This window comes from Rhinolophus ferrumequinum, chromosome 27 (assembly GCF_004115265.2).
Source record: "Rhinolophus ferrumequinum isolate MPI-CBG mRhiFer1 chromosome 27, mRhiFer1_v1.p, whole genome shotgun sequence".
Classification (NCBI taxonomy): Eukaryota; Metazoa; Chordata; class Mammalia; order Chiroptera; family Rhinolophidae; genus Rhinolophus; species Rhinolophus ferrumequinum.
Window position 1 is genome coordinate 12,337,249 of NC_046310.1, and position 12,092 is coordinate 12,349,340.

At 43.3% G+C, this 12,092-nt stretch overlaps 1 protein-coding gene across 1 annotated transcript in view; it reads left to right on the plus strand.

Annotated features, from left to right (window-relative positions):
• The first annotated feature begins 6,075 nt into the window (after window positions 1-6,075).
• Window positions 6,076-12,092, plus strand: part of DISP1 (dispatched RND transporter family member 1) — a 181,883-nt gene continuing 175,866 nt past the window's right edge. The window contains exon 1 of the mRNA XM_033099537.1: window positions 6,076-6,107. The gene's annotated coding sequence lies outside the window, so the exon portion shown is untranslated. The remainder of the gene's footprint in view (window positions 6,108-12,092) is intronic.

Here is a 12,092-nt window from a genome sequence, read left to right on the forward strand (position 1 = left end):
CAGGGTAGATTACACAGGTGTGTGCACTGGGTCACACAAGGCATAGCTACAGTTTATGCATTTCATTTAATACAGATTTTACCCCAGATGGAATGAATAACAAATACTGAGTCCAGTGAATGATCTGCATGTTGAAGTATTCAGAGGGACGTATATTGATGTCTGCAATTTACTTTCAATGTATAGTCTGCAAGTGAATGGAGGTGGAGGGTGATTTTGTGGTGTCTCTTTCAGCTCAGGAACTGTAATTCCACGTGCAAGGCTGTGCTTAAGGGTGGGGATGAAAAGGGGAGAACTGGTTGAGAGGTGATTAGCCTGGCGCTAGGTTTTTGGTGGCTTATTTCTATTCTCTGACTTCTAAGTGGAAGTAAATTCTTCACTCAATTCCTTCGTCTTGCTTTTCATTTCTCCTTTCCCTGTCCTCTGCCCTCATCACCTCTCCTCCATTCTCCTCTATAACTTTTAAATGCAAATACAAAGCCGTTACATATCTAGGTCTATGTCTCTGTCTGCTCTGTGCCCCTTTCCCTCCCACGGGGTCTCTGGAAAGCTGTCCTGCTCTGTTCATGCTTGTAGCATCCATAACCCCCAGCACAGGACCTATGCAAATAGCAGGTGCATAAATGAATTTAATTCAAAGGAAGGACCAGGTTAGGGTTGGAGGTGAAAAGTAGATGGGGACTGTTTTCTGCTTCATCTAAAGATTGAATGCAAATTTTGACAGTTTCCCATGGCTCTGCATGTCCTACTATAAGTCAGTTCTTTATCATCAGTAGCTATTTTTATCCCCATATGTCACATGTTTTTGAAGATATAACCACTTGGAAGTTAGCTAGTAGTAGCATTTGGTGAGCTGACTTTACTATGTGAAGTTGGCAGCTTTTTTCATACACAGTCTTTTTGAGTTTCCAAAAGAGCTGAAAAAAACATTGCTCTGAGTTGATATTTTTGCAGGGAGAAACTTGAGATGGTCCATGTTACTCTAAAGGAAAAAAACAACACACTAATCTACCTATAAAACCCACTGGAGCAAGCCATGTCCAGTGGTTAATCAGACTCCAAGACCACACTTCCCAGTCCACTTAAAAAGTGTCTTTGCCTAGGACTCAAGCTCCAGAAATATTACACACCGTTTCACTGGCCATAGATGGATTCCTGTGATGAACATCTGGAAACGTGGTCCACAATGGTGGGGGGTGGGGTGAGAGGACCTTCCATGGCCACAGCAGAAACAGAGATGCAAACCTTTAACTGGGGAGCCGTATATGAGAGTGAATAATCTGGTAGTGTATAAAAGGATAAAGTGAATTTAAAGAAAGGTAAGCTACTTCCAAGAAACGGCAGAATAAGTGATTCCAAAATTATAGATACAGTTACTAACTCCTGCAGAACGTCCTATAGTGTGGTCCTTAGAATACCCGTTCCGTAAAATGCTCCATTAACACACTCACCAGAACCACCATCATCATATCTTGGTAAGATTGAGAAATGCCGCACATCACAACCGTCCCTTGGAGATTCACTGTATCGTTTTAGCTCCTAAGATGCCCGACAGTAAAGAATCGTATTTCATTTTGTTTCACTGAGTGTCCCAAACTTATGTGACCACAGGGCAACAGCTATCAACATTCTGTGAAACTCGTGTTCTGAAGCGTTGGTTCTCCACTCTTTGGTCTCATGGCCGCTGTATCGTTTTGGGTCCAATCAGGAGAGAGAACCCACATGGTGATTTGAAGAGGGTGTGTTTAATAAAAGGAATGATTAATGATGACGTGAGACTGGCTAGTAAGAAGTAAAGAGAGCGATAAAGAAAGTAAGAGGAGCCTCTATAAGGAGCAGCCACGAGCTGCCCTGGGTCTGACATAGAGCCTCCAAGGAGAGCCCCATACCTCACAGCTGAGATCCAGACCTTACTCAGAGTGGCAGAGAAATCGCTGTGGTGGCATGCCAGTGGAACTTGCTGGAAACCAGCCCTTTGAAACTTGCTGGAGAACTGCCCTCTAGGGTGCTGAGGAGAGCTCTTCATGGAGAGGTGTGTCAATGGAAGCATTCTGCTCCAAAACCCCCTGGGGGCAGGGGTGCCCGCGGAAGCTGTTGTCTGCTAGGTGAGGCTGGGTGCACACCGGGAGCTTGCTGCTGAGAAGCTACCTGTGCTGCAAGAGGAGTGGGGTGCTGTGGAAACCATGCGTGTGCTGCAGGAGCAAGTGCTGCGAAAGCTGCTCAAAGGGCAGGATCCTGTTGAGAGATCATATTGGAACCAGCAAAACAGAAAGAAAAAAGGAAAGAAAAGAAGGAAGGAAGCAAGGAAGCAAGGAAGCAAGGAAGGAAGGAAGGAAGGAAAGAAGGAAGGAAGGAAAAGAAAACCCTTCTTCTGCAGTGTCTCTCTAGCTCCCTCTACTGGCAGAGGTTACTGCCAGCTGGCAAAGGTAGAAAATTTAAAGGGCTCAGATCCATTTTCAAGTGGGGACAAGGAAGGGTAAATACATAACTGAGAGACAATAAATTGATAACTGGCACAGTTGCAAAATTTTGAAATTACACCTTCATTGGTTACTTAGTCGCTACTGTTCATTGATTATTTGTCATGTGCCAGGCAGGCACTGATTACATCAGCACGTTTAATCCTCACTCAGATCTATGTGAAAGTACTATTATACCCAGCAACCATATGCCTATGACAAAAACCAAGGCAAATAAAAGTTAAACCACTTGCCCAATGTCACAGAGCCAGTGAGTGGCAGATCTAAGATCCAAACTGAGACACGTGAGTTCAGAGTGTTTCTCACCTGAGAACAGGGACTAGTTTTAGTTTATGCAATGCTGTATCTGCTGTGCTTGCACAAAGGAAAAAATTTCATTGACATTTGGTGAATGTGTGACTCAGGGTTTCTCAACCTTTTGACATTATTGCCCCTCAAAGGAACTTTTTCAGACATTTTTTTCCTAATCACTTCCGCCATGAAATTTTAATACCACAGATATGCTTGATATATATTGATGCACTGTATGTATATCTCAGCTTTATACATAAAATGAGCAAGATTCCTGTCCCCACCCCTGAACCACATTTGCTCCCTTGGGGCCCATTTTACCCCTTTGGAGAATGCTTAGTGATGGATGTACAAGTGGCATGAATTCGTCCCATGGGTCAGGAGGGGGACCCATGGGCTCAAGAATGTGCACATGGCTGAGTCCTGAAATTGAGTCCTGGGTCTCAATTCCAGGACTATCAGAAAAAAGCGAGTTCAAATGTCTACAGGGTCCAAGTTTGTACCATAAATGTATAAATTAAGCCAGTGTCACAACAACGTGGCAAGCTAGGGACAACTGAACATGGTTAAGGTCATGCCCTTTCCATTTTTTAGTAACATACTGCCCGCCAAGCAAAACACTTCTGTGGGCTGGGTTTGTCCCCCGTGGCTGCCCGTGTGCAGCCTTTGGACTAAGGTCCCTTTCAGCTTTGAGAATCTCTGTTTTTAATTACGTAAATAATGATACATGGTACCGCTTGGCCACTACAGATGTCTGAGAAGTTGCATGTTTGTTGTTTGAGCACCTTTAAGCATAATTGCCTATGCAGGTGACCAGTGCGTTCAGGTGAGCGCTGGGTCAGCTCTCACCTGGCCAATCACTGACGGTTAGGGAGATTGTGACCTAAATTGCACAGTTTTAAAATAGTTTTATATGACTTTAAATTAGTTTTGCTTTTTGTGATATAATGTTTGTATTTATGATGAGCCATTTAAGAGAGAAATAATAAGGAACAGTGATGAGGGAAACATATCAAAATAATGCAGCACATAAAAATGATATAGTTCCACAGGTTTTTCTCAAGAAAGGACCCAAGCCTGTTCGGACCTGGGAGGCCAGACCAGCAGAGCTCTGGGAGTGTTGCATAGCGACAGTGGTAACGCCCAGTGGAGATCAGAATCTTATCCATACAAAGGTGGGGACCAGCAGTAAGAGTTTCCACTCCCTGGGAATTGAGGTTGGTAGCAGCAAAATGGAATAGGGGTCTCTGGCCACAGTGTTTTTCCTTTCCGTTGGGGGCCTCAGTGTGAGGGGAAAGGTGGAATAGGGAAGAGACGGAGAGACCTTGGGAACCTAAGGAGAGCTGGCAGAGAGGACTAAGCAATCTGGACTCTGGCCAGGCTACGTTACTACAATGCACAGAGATCCAATTTGTCACCCCAGGCAGGCGAGGTGTCTGGATGGGGCAGGGATTGGCACAAGTCTTTGATGTCGTTTTGACAATTTACGGATCTCGTAACTGTCTTCCCAGAGGGCCAGGGAGGGGAGGTCTGAGTATCTAAGGGCCACACTCTGTACAGGCTGCTCTGGAGCAGCAATTGTCCAGAGTCTCCAGGACAAAGGGAGACAGGCCGCAAAGGAGTACAGTTGAGTGTTACCGGCTAGATGCTAGTTTGCAGACCTTTGTAAAATTAAGTTGTTGCTAGAGGATGATAATTCCTTCATCCTCTTGAAAAGCAAAGTAAAGACTTTGTGTCTTGGTTTATTAACCACCAGATTTTTTATGTATGTTTTAAAATATGTATGTTAAATCTTCTTTAAAATATGTATGTTAAATCTTCATTCTGTGATCCTGGATTGTGTAAAGAGAAAAAGAACTAGAACAAACCTGCCGCTAAAGGTGGTGCCTAACAGCGACAATTGAGAGACTAAGAAACACCACTTAAAGGGAAAGCCAACGCTCAGGATTTGTGCCCTGAGTGTCAAGCAGGAACTGCTATCCTTGGAGACACTGACTGATACGTTAGCTTTTCTTAAGTGCCTACTATGTGCAGGCAGAATGGCACAGTGCTAGGAGCTTTCACTGGTGAATGATCACACTAGCACACTGTAACCCTTTGTCCTAACCTCGAGGCAGCAAACAACATACAATTGTCCTCTTCCTTTCCAGTTCAGTGTTTTATTTCTGCATTAGGAAGCTGCATCTGAAAAGGCAGTCATTGACTGTAGAATTCTTCAGCATCAGGTTCAGGACCCAATAAGTTCTGAAATTGATTAAACGAGTCTCAACCATCAATTTTTAAAAAAATGAAGTAGAGTAAAAAAGAAAATATCAGAGAGTAGTTAGTAAAGATAGATAGTTTCATGAGATGTTTTGTTTCAGTTTTATAGACAAGTGTGTATCCTGGACCTCCATGGGAAATAGATTTCTTTCTCCAGGTCTCTTAAAAAGTTTGAAGAACACTGATCTATTTCATTGTCCTGAAATGTGCAGAGGTTTGCCTCCCAGGGACACATCAAGAGTGAATTATGTATGGTAAAATCTTGTTAAAAGAGGGCGGTCATCTGCTATATTTCTTTAGGGATGTTGTCAAACATGCATACAGAACAAATGGATGGCAGAGCATAAGTAGACCGAAAGGCTTTTCTGATCAGGCTGAGTTTTCCTGAATAATCACTTCCCTGAACGGTGCAGATCATGTGCTAGTTGTTGAAGCTCAGAGTGAACCATGTGTTCAAGCACATAGCTTTCCTTCACTAATTACACCCATCCTCACGTCATTTATTACATTCACTAGTTATAAATCATTTTCTTCCTCCTCTCTCAAAAGATGCCCTCGCTGTATTTCTTAAGCCCTCATGCAATCATCTGCAAACACATTTTATAAGTCTCCGGAGTGAGGAATGGAGTGGTAACAGATGATAGAGTTGTGCTGTGAATTATGTAAGCAGCATCCATCACGAGTGCCTGAAATGAGAATTCAATTTGTTGAATGGTATTTCAAAATCAAAATCCCAAGAAAGGGAAAACATAAAGAATGATCCAATTCCTGTATGAGTCTTTTTTCAAATATAATTCTGACTAGATTGTTTGACTAAATCATTTTCCAATACAGGAAAGCAACAGAATGTTGTGGAGTGCGCAGAACAATTTCTTAGTCTCTGGGCATGTGCCTTTGGATTTTGAAGAATGGTACTTTTGCAACTTCAAATCAGGTTTTCAAGATCTTATGTACTCTGGGAGCTCCAGGATGCTGAAGTGAGCCGGCCCTCCGTAGAGAGTGGAAGGTCCCACCCAGCACTGCCATCAGCTCAGAGAAATGGAAACCTGAGGCCTGAAAACTGACTTGTGCCAGGTACCTAATAGTCTTTCCTTGTCTTCTCCCAACTTTTAATTTCAAAATATATCAAACCTACAGAAAAACTGAAAGAATATCACAATAAACATCTACCTAGCCTCTATCTATCTTAGTTCACCAACTGTTACCATTTTGTAATGTATTTGTTTTCCCTCTCATATGTAATCTCTACGTATATATCTATATATATCCTTATATATCATCTATCTATCCCTATAGATGGATAGATATGTCTCTATATGCACTAATTAAGTTGTAGACATCATGACAGTTTACCCCTAAATACTTCAGCAACTGTCTCCTAGAATAAGGACCTTCTCCTATATAACTGTAATATTTAACACTGAATCAGTACTGTCTCCCTAATACAGAGCCTAATCTAAGTTTTCCCAATTGTCCCAGCACCTGGTGTTTTTGACCCTGTGCCCAGATTCTATTTCTCAGCACTTCTAATTCCCAGAATAAGCATTTCACTTAAACCCACAGTTTACCTGTAAGGGGTCAGGCCCCGTAGCCGGGACTATGCGTTGCTATGGGACAGCCCAACCCCTATCAGCGTTGAGGGATGGAAGGAACATACAGGATGGACAAAATGGAGAGGGGCTATTGCTGGTCGGGAAGGCCTCCTGAGGGGACAGTGTTCTTCCTTTAACCCTGAGAGGATGAGCCAGGGGAGCTTTGAGGTGTGAGATTTTCTTTCCAAACAAGGATTTTCTTTCCGCTACATTTAAGATCTGACACGTTTGAGCGTCGTTTACACCTAAACCAAGGCCAAGTCTACCCTCCCTACTATGACATACAAGGCCCTTGATGAGCTGGCTTCTGTTTATCTCCAAGTTCATCGCCCTCCCCTTCTCACAACCTACGCGCCAGCCTCCCCCTAACAAATGAAGCTCCCTCTGATCGCTAGGCTTTTGCACGTTTCTTCTGCTCAGATGACAGTTTCTCCCACTTCACCCCCAGTGTCCTCTGAACACCCCTAACCTCCTAATCCGAGGAAGCTCCTCTGTGCTCCTGTCGCCCCTGACTTCTCCGTTCTGCACCCCCACACTCTGCACCGATTGCCTATTGATTTATCTACACCCGCACCCCACTGTCAGTCCATGTGGACAGAGCTGCCCCCGCAGGCCCTAGGCGGGGCCTGCCCACAGTAACCGCTCAAGCAGTGTGCCTTCAATGGGTTTATTACATGTGGCGTGAACGCTCCTTGTGGAGGAGTTAGGTCCACTGTAGGCCATGCATTCCGTCACACCTTGTTTGGTGCTAGGTGTGACAACGAGTGTCACATGATGGAGTGCCCACCCTCCGGGAGCTACGCTCCAGATAGGGAGGCACGTCTGACAGCACAAAGGGCCAAATAGTCGTCCAAAAACAGTGGGTGAGAAATGGCTGAAGCCGTGCATTCCAGATCTGATTGTGCATCAGAGACACCAGAAACTTGCTGAAAACTCAGATCCCTGGTCGTAGAGACACAGAGGTTTGAATCAAGAAGGTCCACGGGTCTCTTGATGGAAGTGACCCAAGAGGTTCTGATGCAATTCAGGGCTACAGCTCCGTAAGATAGAGTCGTCCCAGATACGGCCTCCCCACCAGACCCTTCAGTGCCTTTGTGTGAATGAGAAACAGATGCCCCTTGGGAAGGATGGCATCCGTGTTGCTCGGCCTGATCAGAGGCCCGGAGGGGGGCTGAAGTGAGTTACTTCTGATCACGCACCATTTCCGTGACGGAGAGCAAAGGGTATTGAACCTCGCCGGCCAGTGCAGACCCTCTTCTCTATATCAGCCTCAGTTTTATTCAGCAATAGCTATGTCAGGTAACAAATGAGATAAGGTTTAGGAGAATGTTTTGTAAATTATGAAGTGCCTACAAATATTAGTTATTATTGTCACTACCACCAGAGCTGGTCAGTTTTTATAACTTTCTTCCCTCACATGTTTGAGTGCTGTGGAAGAAACTCGCTGAAAAGTCCCCATGTTGTTTTTGGAACTGGTCACTAGGTGTAGCTATTTGTTAAGATAACATATTATTAACCTTTCCCCCTGGCTCCAAAATGCCTGTATTTTTTTGTGAAAGTACTGGGATTGTTTTTCTGTGTTTGATTTTAAGAATTACCCATTGCGTTTCCCATAATTTACAATGTCATAATTCAAAATCAAGTAAGAGAGACTAAATGTCCTTAGACTATATTTCTCCTTTTCCTCCTTTCATGCCCTTGATTTCCTCAAGCATCTATCTGCAATACAGATTGCTGTTGATCCCTAGTTCTTCCATTCAAATATTTTATTGAACACTATATGTGGGCCAGGCATTGGACTAGATGCTGCAGACACAAGAGTGAATAAAACATATAAAGTGTCATCCATTATACAGCTCACTCTGATAGCTCTTTCTTGGGCAACAGACCCGCACTTCCAACTTCCCGTTTGGAAGCGAACGAAACAGACTCACTTGTGTTTCTATTCTTCACATTGAAAATCTCCTAAGGTAGAACCTAGGTAGGTCACCTGCATCTCAAACTCATGGTAGTCATCTTGAGAACCATTTCTTGACTTGAATGGAACCATCACTCATTCTCTCAAGTTATCAAGCTGAAACCTCACTTCTTTGGACTTCTCTCTTCCTCACACTCCCAATCGATTGTAATATCCAAGCTTTGGAACAGGTCTTCCCCTTCACCTCCTTTCCCAAAGCCACCACCAACATTCAAATTTCGGTACCACTTGCCTGGCGATGGTGACAGACTCCTAACTGGTTTTCCTGACTCCTTTTCCTCTTACCTCAAAAAGCGTCTGCACGGTTGACAGCAGTTCTCTTGAAGAGTACTTGCTATCATATGTCCCCCACCTCCATTCTTTGTCCTAAAATATGTAAACCTCTCCTTAGCACCTGAAGCTCGTCCCATCATCTGCTCCAACCTCCATAATCTGTGCTCTACCTCTAAATTAACAAAAAGTGGGTCAAGAAATATTTATGTGCCAGGCATAACCAGACCCCTTCTCTCATGATAAGCAGAGGCAAGTTATTAAACAACTGGGATGGACTGAATTGTGCCCCTCACCCCAAAATTCTTATGTTGAAGCCCTAACCCCTGGTACCTTAGAACATGACTGTATTTGGAAACAGGGCCTTTCCAAGAGGTAATTAAGGTTTAATGAGGTCACATGGGTGGGCCCTATATATAACTGGTGTCCTTAGGAGAAGAGGGAGTGACACCAGTGAGGTGCTCACACAGAGAAAAGGCCATGTGAGGACATGGCAATTTATAATAGGACATATTGTTTGTTATTTTCTGTCAAAAAACAAAAAACAAAAACTACTGGGTTCTTTTCTATTCTCTTGATATCCTGGAGGAAGATTTGGCCACCTCATTGCTTCTGCAGCTTCATCAATTCCTTAATATATTCCCTCTCCTGCTCACATGGATGAAGAAAATATTTTGCAAAATTTTTCAAAACCACGTCATTGTGGCCCAAGTTGTAAGACTTTCGATTGAAAGGGGGTAATCAGAGATGCTGACTCTCCAACACGCTAAGTCTTCAGATGTCAGTCTACCTAAATCTAGATAAAGTTTGAGTTACACAGACCTACTCAGAGTCAGCCGTCATTCACTAACTACTCTGTGAGTGTGATCATAAGATGTAGCAAAACAGTTGGTACGAAAGAGTAACTTGGAAGTTTAACTTCCAGAGAATGAAAACTCTTCCCTAGCAGTTTAACTCTTTCTTTTCTCCCATCCTCTAAAATTACAGCCTTTGCTTCTGAAGACCTGTTTTCTACCTCTTTTGCTAATCTTTCTTACAATCTAGGCTGCACCCTACAACTTCAGGGCCTCTAGAGAAGTTTGAGAGTTCCCCCACTTACTCTCAATCACAAACAAGTAATCTCAACCCTACATGTTCTTCTTTTCTATCTTTCAGCTACACTTTTATTTTAGAAGTGTAATGAAAATCTCCCTGAAGAACTTCAATAACTCAAGCATGAGTAATCCTGGAATTAAATAGGTAAAAAACAAAACAAAACAAAACGCTGTTGTGCTCTGTGTACTGTTAATACAATAGTCTTCATACAAACCTACGCTAGGAAATCCTGTTCTTGATTCAGCGGAATTCTATGTCACAACGGAAAAGAATGAACTACAGTTATCTCCAACCGTTTAGATGAATCTCACAGATGTCATGTCAAGTGGAACAAACCTACTCAAAATAGTACATACTGTATCATTACATAATAATTCATTATGAAATAATGTATTGTTACATTATTACGAAGTTCGAGACTAGGCAAAACAAACCTCTAGTTACTGTGAGGATTCATGAATAGATTCATGCAAAGTCCTTGGAACGGTAGATTAATTGAAAATAATCAATAATGCGAGCCACTTCTATTATGATAGGGGACAGTTACTAAAACCTTTCTGAAATAAATTGTACTCATTACATGGTCTTAATGAAGAGGCCTAGGGTGCCCCAAGGAAAGAATGACAAATGAGCCTCTGCTAAGGTAGCTCAGAGGAGTAGAGTATCAGGGTTTGCAGGAAGAGGTGACATCAGTGGTGAAAGGAGGCTCGTTGAAGGGCAGGAAGCAGAGAGGGGCCTGGGATAACGGTCAGGAGGAACCATTGCCTGGCTCAGGCAAGGGGTGAGATGGGGAGTGGCTAGCAAGATCTCTCTGAGAGAAGAATGGGGGAGTGGGAGACGAGGAAAGCAGATGTAGAAGAAGCTCCTGAGGGGAACTTAGGGGACACCCCCACACCATAGCTCCATCAGCCTTCCTCAGGCCACCCCAAATAAGTACAACCTAGGGCCAGCACTTTTTACCGTTTGGGAAGAAAACTACAGGTCTGCCTTGGAAACAGCTTCAGGAAAAGCCCCTCGCCCTGTTGTAACCCAATCACTGCCCAAGCCTCCCCACTTTTTGCGGAATCCAGAGCAGCCCCTGGGCCCTTGATCCCTGTTCCCTAAGGCGTCAGCCCTTCACTCATGCTGCCTTCGATGCTCTCTGAGGCTGATGTGATGTCTAGGTCTGCAGCGCTTCATCTGGTTCCAGAGCTGTGTGCTCCGTTGTGCTCAGCCTGGCTATACACTGAGCCCACGAACACACTGGTAGTGCGTGGGTCTCTTCATGATCTCTAGTGAGAATGTATGCGTGCTCACAAGTGTTGAATAACAAAAACGCCATAAAAAAAAAAGTTGGGACATTTCTTTCTGCTTATTGTTCTCCCTTTCCACCTACTCTCCTTTACTCAGGAATTTGCAGATTCAGAGCCACTTAGTGGTTTGGAGGTTTATGATACATGTTATCAAGAAGGCGTTGAAAGTGCCTCTTAGAGTACTATATTCCGTATACTTACAGTTCAATATATAAATGTAAAAATGTCTCCATAAAGTGCTAAGCTGCACTTAAACTGTCATTGTCAAATTAATGGACAATCATAATTCAAAAGTAATTATAATCCGCAGTAATTATAATGGCACCATTAAGTCCTTTCCAAGATCTGTTGTACATGAGAATGATTGTAGCTCGATCATACTTCAACAACCGGGACCATTACATAATTGCACCCTGAAACTTGTGACTGGTGACACCATAGATATTTAACAAATTCTATTGATTTTTCTCATCCTGAGCCTGTTTCCTTCTTCCTCATCTCTAACATAAAATTTTCTTAAATATGAGGCAGGGAAGGTGTGGTTACGGAGAAGGAAATATAAACTCTGCATGAAGTCTTTCAAAAGAAAGGACTAATTCAAAGTATGGTTTGGTAAGAGAAACATGGAGCCCTGGGCAAAACGTTGTAGACTGGTTGGCATTCTTCTAGCTAAAATAAGAGAGGCCTGACTTTTTCACTCTGTAGACCTTGCAAACAGCCTAAGGTGATGAAACACTTTGACTTGGCTCGGAAAGCGTGGGTTTCTAAAGACTAGTCTCACAAACTTCGCCCCTAATGAACCATACATTTCAAAGACTTTATAAATATAGGG